The 8,206-nt window shown below is 40.3% G+C and overlaps 1 long non-coding RNA gene across 2 annotated transcripts; it reads left to right on the forward strand.

Moving 5' to 3' along the window:
• Nucleotides 1-7,445, forward strand: LOC139622451 (uncharacterized). Of its 2 annotated transcripts, none has more exons than XR_011691269.1 (3): nt 1-763; nt 6,147-6,286; nt 6,816-7,445. It is a non-coding gene; the product is annotated as an uncharacterized lncRNA (long non-coding RNA). The 2 variants fall into 2 exon arrangements; XR_011691268.1 differs by having other exon boundaries at nt 4-763; nt 6,842-7,445.
• Nucleotides 7,446-8,206: the final 761 nt, after the last annotated feature.

The raw sequence follows: 8,206 nt of genomic DNA on the forward strand, positions 1-8,206 counted from the left end.
TGCACGGTGTACTGCAATACAGAGTAATACTTAGAAAAAGCCTTTCATTAAGATTTAGAACACATTGGCCTGAGAAATTAAGCTGTAAACCTGAAAATGGTTAAATGCTATTATTGCATTAATATGATGAAATGTAACTGAGACTAGAGTACAGCATTAAAACAATTTTCAGTCATTACCATGGCAATAATAAATGCCACCCTATTCAAAATCCCTGAGAAATGTAAACGAGACTCTAGCCCTGTCCCAAGTAAAGGGCTACACGTGGAGGACACCGTTTACAAAGATGTGGCCCCTCATAGCCGTCATAGACCACTAAGGCATAACTGAAATGAGATGCCTATGGAGGATTTTTGTTTTGCAGCTGTGCCACCTTTATTGATGTGTCACACAGCACAGCCCCTGTTGCCTAGCAACCTTGACACACACAACTTTTTATTTATTTATTTTTTTAAACTTGGTTCTAAGGCCCTTGGTTTTTTAGCAGTTGTACAGTTGAAAGCCAATACTGCTATTACTACTACTATTACTTAAAAGTGTAATCCTCGGACTCTCCTTGCCAAATTATTTTCTCGCCAACATGCAATGAATTTTGGAATAGGTTGGACCACCAAGGATCCATTCATTGGAGTCTTCTTTGCCCAAGAAAAGAAGGCTGCCTTGGAAATGGGACATCCTAGTCGAGCCACAGTGAAGCAATTGGTCTTCATGTGCAGCCTCCAAAGGATATGGACCCTAATATGGACCTGCTGAAGCTAAGAAGGTACAATGGTCACCATGTTCACCAGAAACACAAGTTACAGCTGAGACTGATGGGAATGTAATTCGTTTTAGCAGGTCTCAGGTATTCCATGGCAAACCCTCCAATAGTTGTCAAAACATTTCACTCACTAACACAAATGTTTCCGTCATGCATGGTGGCACTAGAAGAAAAATCAGAGGATCACCAAAGTCTTTTGGCTTCATCCTCTGCAGACCACAAGCATTTGTACCAGATGTACAAACTGCCAAAGTGGTGGGCTGACCAACCATCAGAACGACATTGCCAATCCAGTACCCTCTAGCTTGTCCAAAAACATACACAAGCCTACACACTATACATATACAGCCCATATGCATAAAGAGTCTGCAAGTCTTAACTTTATTGCTGTGGTGTCTGCAACTAATCAGCAGGACCACCCACATTTAAGAGACAAGTCAATCAGCATAGAATTTTAAACAGGTGTAGGTGTTAGTGATATAAATATATGCATCCAAAATTCACTGTGCATTTGCAGAGAAAGCCCACGCTGAGCTTGGTATAATTACTTTCTCAAGAACCAAAGCCCCCCTTTTTAAAAAGTCATACAGTAACAAGAGTCAGTGATTGAATAATGAGCATCAGGCTAAATTCTAAGCACTTCCCAGTTTTCCATTTGAAATCCTTTGAGGCAAGTCATCGGTTGGTTATTAATTTGATCAATTGGCTGTCCAAACAGAAATGTGGCAAATGTTCTTATGATGTCTCTTTTCATTCATACATACATATATTAATATTCATTTCCCTTTAGGAAGGAGGATTTCTATTAGATAGGGGTAATTAGTGGCGGGAATCATGCTGTGGAGCATTTGCACGCATTTGTTACATCCCATAGCAGTTTTGGCGCAGAATACCCCCCTCCCTAAGTAATGCTGAGTCATTATGAGCAATAAATCATTTACAGGTTGTTTTCTTGGACATTTGATTTCCGCCATATTTTTGTAATCCGATTTTGTAACACTGAGTGGGTTAATGTCGCATCTCTTCTAAATGTGTACCCAGCAGTTTATCTGTACTGTACCCAAGTGTCCTACTTAACACACAACACACATACACACTTTTAGGATGACGTGGTTTCCTGATCTGCTATCTTCAACAGTTTCACATTTGAATATAATCTGGCCTGTCAGAGCTGGACCGTCACATGCACAGTTTCTTATCTACACAAGCATGTGTTCAAACAGCTAATTAGGGTATTGACTCACTCCTCACGCTCTTATTGGAGATGACGGATGTCACTGATTTGCCTAAGCATCATCAGTGTGGGGATTGGATTTGGTGGCACCCTGGATGCATACTTAGCAATAACTGACACAATGCCCAATCCCTCACAGCGTGCATTTACTGATTTGGTTGCACTCCATAGAGATTAGTCATTTATATCAAGTTGAACGGAAGCACCACATTACACTCAAGCTTCATATATTTTTCATGCATGCTGTAAATCATACTTTCATATTGATTTGTGAGCTGAATGCACATACTTTATAGGTACTGTAAGCCCTGTAAAACAGGGTTACAGATGTGAATACATGTTCTTTTCACAGGTTTAAATTCTGCTGATGTCTATGAGATTACTGTGTTTCACATTTTGTGAACACTGCACAAAAAAAACCCATAGAATTGTACTGTGCTTGTTGGTTACCTTATGGTTTATGATGTGATTATCTATCAAAAATAAAAAAAATCTTCTCTGGCCAAGGTCTCTTCTAGAACACTTAAATCATCACTAGACACTTTTAGTGTTAAATTTTACTGCAGTAGCTCAACAGACTCATTAAAAAGCCCTAATGTATCTGATGGAGGTTGAGAAATGATTGATCAGTTGTACAGTCAACTGCATGGAAGATAAATAACACTGTTCATTCACCAGATGTATTTTTAGCCACAGTAGGATCGCAGTTTTGGTTGGTCTGTCAGTCAACCCATCAGATGCAATGCATTGGTTCAGAATGATGTATCCACATATAAATACTGGAGGGATTGCCATCAGTTGGTCCATAGGTACATGATCCCCAAAAGAATGAATCTTACGAAATCTAGTATGTGACCTCTATGTGATACCTCTACCATGCTATCATTAACATGGCAAAGAGCTGATTATAAGAATACTGTCAAGCCTTCTGTAATTAAAGCTGAACAAAATCTGTCATCACATAGCATGCTCAAATTTCCTTGTGATTCTATTCTTGAAGACTTAAAAGATGCAGTGAGGTTTAAATAGAGCATACATACGTAGCAGTTGTTTTATAGAACTGGACTGGGGAGTTAGCACCACCAGCTGTTCATCGTGATGCACCTAACAATAGAAGATGGAAATGTGCTTTTCTTTCATTTTCTTTTGCCAATTTTCTGGTAACTCAGTTAAAATTTGTACTATACAGTATTTGGATGGCAATGGATGTAGTCAACATTTTCGAGTGAGTGGTATCCACTGCCTTGTGTTGCAGTGGATACCCTTTTGACTTCCAACTTTCTCCTCTCTAATGGTAACAATCAGAGAATAGCTAAGCTGCAGTATTCCTATCTGAGGCTTGTTTCCATTTAGATTGCTGGAAGGATAAGCCGGGCTGATTGATCTTGCTAAGGTTCCAACACCTCCTCCTCAAAGCCACCCTCTCAGCTCAGAGACAGGGTGTCAGTTGTGATTAGCCACACTCTGGTTCCCCGTCGACAGGCATCAATAAACCACTTAAAGACACACGCTGGTTGCACTTTTAGCTTCTATCTTCCATCGCCTGACAATGCTTTCAGTACAGCTTGACCTAACCATCAACGGCATCTCATATTCATAGGCTCAGCTGCACCTTGAGTCACTTCACCCCTGGGATTATACTGCATGCTGAATGACGTAATATCATGTAGCATGTGCATTTACTGCCCCAAAAAATCTCTCCTCGTCACAACTGGCTGTTGCACTGCGGTGCCTCTCTACAGGATATTGTTTTTCTGATGGTGGGGTAAGACCAATGATCCAGTGACTGGATTGGAATTTGAAATCTTTGAATTTTATTATTAAATGAGACAATAGTGTTGGAATTGGAAAGAGGTAATGAGGTATAAGGACTACACAGTAAGAAGTCTGACCATTGTTACATTTGGTAGTTCTCAGCTCCCAGGTGAGAATATACAGTGTAGCCAAATGAGAAATAGTACTTAAATCCAAAACTGATTCCTGAGCTAAAGGGAAACAGACAGCCACCCCGATGGTCTATCACAGGGCTACAGATGGACAACCAAGAAGTCAAAGTTATGTCTAAAGCACCTGGTACTTTACATAACTGACTGCTGAGCGATTGACGTGCTCCTGTGCAGAAAAATTGATTCACATTAAAATCGACATTCTGTCTCTACCAATTCAAAATTGACCCGCATAGCAAAATTAAACTTCTGACCCAACATGTGGCTGGGTCCTCAGTCCGAGGCTGGTCCACATACTTCCACATCTGGGCAAGTTTTGGCTGTTATCCTCTGGTATTGTCTGACAGCTACAAGATTTTCCGAATGTGCGCCACAATTGGTCCAGATGTGGACGTATACCTCACAATCATGCTGTATATGGGCCAGATTTGGGCCATGTAACTAGATGTATACTGGGCCAGAAGAAAACAAGCATGTGGCCTAGGTATTGGCTGGATTTATTTTGCTATCTGGGGATTCATAAATTCCAAAAAATGTATTCATATTTTCCGGTGTTGTAACAGTGCTGTTTTAAATCTATTCCTGACATGCAGTTTAGCTTGCCAGTCCTACAGATGGCACTGTGTCATTCCCCCCAAGTACCCCTCCTGGGCTTGAGCAAGAAAGTGCAGTGTAAGCAATGGAAAAAGTAAAGTAATTTAACCTGCCCCATCTTCATTGGAGGCAAGCACCTGGGCACATTTTGGATTTTGTAACTTCGAGGGGAGGAAGGAGCTTGATAATATGCAGGCTTTGTATACATTTTTAAGCGCTTGAAGATGTATGTCATGTAAGAGAACTAAAAACAAATGCAATGGTCATAATTATCATATTGACATTAAAGATGTATGGATTGGATGATTTCCAAATGTAAATCATTCATTGACTAACAGAAAAGAAAACATTCCACCTTAAAAGCTGCCGGTAGCTGCCGGCAACCTCTGAGCTTTATGATGCATTTACAGAAACATGGCAGAGTCAGCCTGTTACACTTGGAGAGCTCGTGCTGCTTCCACAGTGCTGCTGGAAATGAAAGCTAGCTTAGCTATGTTTACATAGCTTGGCCTATTAGCTTCGCTTGACCTCTGCCCACACTGCAACTTTTCCTCTCAGTGGATGTTTCAAATTTGGCTTAATTTGCTTGACACAAGTTAGTAAATGAAATCATTCTAGAAACACAGACTACTTGTGCTCATTCACCTCTGCTGCTTAATGCCATGCTGATTACAACCTACTACATCCATGGTATTGTCTAATATTGCTTAGCTGGATGTGTGGCTGACTGCTGTGTTATATTCTTAACATGATGAAACTCACAAAGTTGACTGATGTCTGTAAACTTGCCACCATAGGAACAGTGTTTATTTGCATCTTCATTTGTAATTTGACTTGTTGGCAAGGAAGCTTGTTCATCCTCTTTTGTCACATTTCTCCTTTCTGTTTACCTGTGACATGTTAGAATAATGTCTAACTAAACTGGGTTTGGGTATGCTTGTTAATGTTAACTGACACACCTTGCTTGAGCTGTAGCCCCAAAGCTTATAAAAAAAACAGGACGTCTTTAGCATTGCCAACTGAACAATATGTCAAATTGTGTTTCATGTTATTTCCTGCCAGAATTTTCACTTGGCTCATTGAGTTTATTGCCTTCTGTGTAAGACATATGAGATACATGTTTATACAATGCACAATGTTTAAAATGACCTGGATAAACACATGTTTTCATGTCACCTTCACATATTCATTCATATTATTCATGATGATATTCCAGGAGCTGCAGACCCTTCTTGCATACAAATTCCTCACAATGGGAAATGCCAAAAACATTCCTGACTTCTTCTTTAGCAGGACAGGTAATGTTCTCTTAAGTGACAACAAAAAGACATTTTTGCACACAGTGTCATGAAAATGACATTTCCAAATTCCATGGATATCTGACTTGACTTTATGAACTGTCACAAAATCTGACACCATCTTTTTGAAGAGATGAAAATAATACATGTTCATGAATATTTCAGGAGGAACTTGTCATTCCCAGAATGGAGCACCTGGCTAATGAGAACCTGTTTTTCATCGTGCCGTTATATATTAAGCGCTGTATAAGTTTTTGTATGTGTGTGTGTGTGTGTGTGTGTGTTACTGTGTCTGAGTGTTTCTCTCTTCTCAGGGTGGCTGATGTTTTTCTCCAGCCAGGTGCCCATCCTGCCAAGATGTTGAGGAGGAGCAGCCTGCCTCTGGAAGAGCTGGATCAAAAGACCCTCAGTGATATTTAATACTTCTGCAACATCGCTGAACTCAGGTACCATGGTAACCAGCCAGAACCTCCCTCCTCCCTTTGACATTTTCCCATTTTATCTCCTGTTCTATTCTCCTGTTTGCATACTTTAAAACAAACCAGGCTACTTTAGAAACACATGAACATGTGGCGGTAAGCAACTGGTCATCAAGTGATCTCAGATTGATGATTTCACAGCACATAGATTTACTAGACAGTTGTGGACATGCTAGACTGATGACAAAGTTCACATCTCGGTCACATTATGAAAGCAATTTCTGAGGGAGCAGCTCCCTCCCACTGCCTCTCTCTCTTCACTCTTTATCTCTTTTTTTTCTCTTTGATGATAAAAGTAATGTGTGCTTGAAAAAAACTTATAATGCAATGGTGTCACAATATGATTGAAAAAAGAAACATCTTTAGATGTTCTTAAGAACAACATTTAAGAGAAAATAAATTGGGTCAGTCATAGATTTTCATAGATGTTTTGACAGAAAATTTAAGAGTATTTTTGTGTGAGTTATATTTCTTAACACAGCCTGGTGCACGGTCTTTTCTTAGTTGCTCCTTGGATGTTTGCCCAACAGATTGGCTCTGGCTTCAGGACGTGTCAGAACGAGGCCTTACACAGGCCCTCACTACATGGATTATTCAAAATAGAGCAACTCAACCCCTGACTCTTTTTCTATTGTTTTTTTTTTATTTTTCTATTATTATTATTTATTTTTGTTGATGAGTACACAGTATCAAATTATATATCAAAAAACACAATTTCAATCTAAACTACAGGAAATCTTGATTTGATGGGAGGGAAAGTTGGACATGTAAGTATAATGTAGTTTTCTACTGTAAGCATGTAGCATCTTCTTGCAAAGAGCTGCATTGGCCAATCAAATATGCAAACTCACATTCTGGTAATGTGACTGGAGTGATAACTTGCTGTGATAACTTTCTTGAGCTGTAACATCCTGTATTTGAGTGTTAAAAACCATTGTCCAGTGTTTCTGCCTCAGATAAATGCAGTAATCTGTTACTCCAACCACACTAGCAGACAAAGACTGAGGCTAAGGCTGTATCTCGAAAGCAAAGTGTCAGCATCCAGACCAGCTGATGATCCATGTTTGGCTGCAGTTGCCTCAGTGTAAACTTCCCCAAATCCAGTAGAGCAGGACGGAGCTGCTAACGTTAGCTGCTAACATGCTGATACAGCAGCCTCTAAGACTATAAGACACAGTGGATGTGCTTGCTGTAAACAAGGCTTGTGTTTTTTTTTTTTTTTTCAAGGCTTGTGTTTTTTTTTGTTTTTTTTTACGAAATGCTGTTTGCTTATAGCTGTATATAGTAAGCTAGACATGCTAATATTTGCAACTATCGCTTTAGATAAACACACTGTTGAATCCATTCCTTACACTGGTTTTGGTGAGGGTTCAAAAAGACAGCAGCAGAGTGGGAGGAAGGGAAGAAGACGTGATACCTCTCACATGCCCTTTAGGATGGTCCCAGCTTTTTTACGGTTCACATGGCTTTTCTTTCACCAGGCTGAATAGCGCAGATTAGGGCATTTCCCTCTCAATTCACAATCCCACATGAAGGAAACACTTTACGTAAGGGCACAGATGGGCTGCTATGCTCCTGAAAATCTATCCCCTGTGAGCCAAGACATTAAGCTCAACCTTATGCAGGCTATCCCCATCCCCTCACCATGTCTTTCTCTCTCATACTGTCTCTCTCTTCATGTCCACATCCTCCATCCTCCATAGCTGTGTTGCTAAATTGACTCTTGAGGGGCCTGCAGGGTGTGAGTATTCTGAGCCATGCACAGCCCTATAAAAAGACTGCTCCCTCATATCCTCCATCCTCCAACGACACACTGACCTTGCCATCCAAGTGCTGACTGTCTGTTTCATCCTGTGACCCTCGCAAAGTCTGAAGGTCATGCTGTCACTCCGTTA

This window comes from Trachinotus anak, unplaced genomic scaffold (assembly GCF_046630095.1).
Source record: "Trachinotus anak isolate AG129_WGS33_773 ecotype Australia unplaced genomic scaffold, CSIRO_AGI_Tana_v1 ptg000007l, whole genome shotgun sequence".
In the NCBI taxonomy this organism is placed as follows: domain Eukaryota; kingdom Metazoa; phylum Chordata; class Actinopteri; order Carangiformes; family Carangidae; genus Trachinotus; species Trachinotus anak.